We start from the raw sequence: 1,193 nt of genomic DNA, 5'->3' as shown, positions 1-1,193 counted from the left end.
ATATATGTATATGTATATATATATATATGTATATGTATATATGATAGGGGGTGGGTGGTGATTTTAGCCCCTTATTGGGGGTGCTCAAACACCCCTAAATTTTAACTCACTCCCCTGAAAAATAAAGTTATTTTTTGTTCCCTTTTTTAAGCTGTTTGGGGTTGAGTTTTGTGTTCTGTTTATTACATTTAGTATTCAATGCAACAAAAAAAATATATGTATATATGTAAGGTAATATCATTGTAATACTTGGTTTATTGACAGAATGATTTTATCCATATATCCATGATTTTAATTAATTAATTACTTTTTCTGTCTAAACAGGTCGCTCTCGTAAGCGAGTCCCCGGGGCTCAGTGTGATTAATCTGTTTAAATAAAGTTTGAATGAATGAATGAAAAATTGCTGGATGTCCGGCCCCTGAGCTGGTGGCTCTCGGTAACTGTGGCCCCCTGAGCAGTTTAGTTGAATGTCCCTGCTTTAGAGGTGGAAAACAGCTTATTCCCTTTCCAAAACCTAAGCTGAGTCTGGAAAAATGTAAAAGATGATGGAGCCCTGCGGCCGACCTCATGAGCAGCTGAATACAAAGTTATAAACAGGAAGTACCACATGTCCACCATTTTCGTGATAACTACATACAGTGCTTAATGTTTCAACTAAAGGTTCATGCTTAAAGCTAGTTGTGCTTTGTGTGTTCAGATATACAGCATGTTGCAACTTCTGGTTACTTTGTTATGAACACTAAACTGATTTTGTACAAAGCGTTCATTAGGTTGTGTAATGTGAAGCAGAGCGCTACATCTGTAGCATCTTAGCTAGCACGTCTGTATTCACGCCGCTACTTCTTGTTGTGCCGAGTTCTCTAAAATAGCTACTGAATCGAGTGTTTACATATGTTTAACAACCCGTTAAAATACACAAGAACGCAGGAAATAGCGTCTACTTTATTCAAACATTTCTGGAGGAGGACCCCCAGACCCCCCCACCAGTGTGCCCCCCCACATTATAAATGCTTCAGACGCCAGTGGCCACCATGTTGTTCAAACCAAAAGTCATTGTCAGCACTGGGGGCTTAGCACCTCTAAAGGTCAGAGTCTAGAATCGTCCCTGTGGTCCAGGATTAATCGGTGGTGGTCGAGGCCACCAATGGCCACCCTCCGGCTCCGCCATTGTGCCTATTTGAGGATAAAATTT

This window comes from Nematolebias whitei, chromosome 6 (assembly GCF_014905685.2).
Source record: "Nematolebias whitei isolate Nwh7 chromosome 6, NemWhi1, whole genome shotgun sequence".
NCBI classification, from domain to species: Eukaryota; Metazoa; Chordata; class Actinopteri; order Cyprinodontiformes; family Rivulidae; genus Nematolebias; species Nematolebias whitei.
This window is presented reverse-complemented; position numbering follows the sequence as displayed.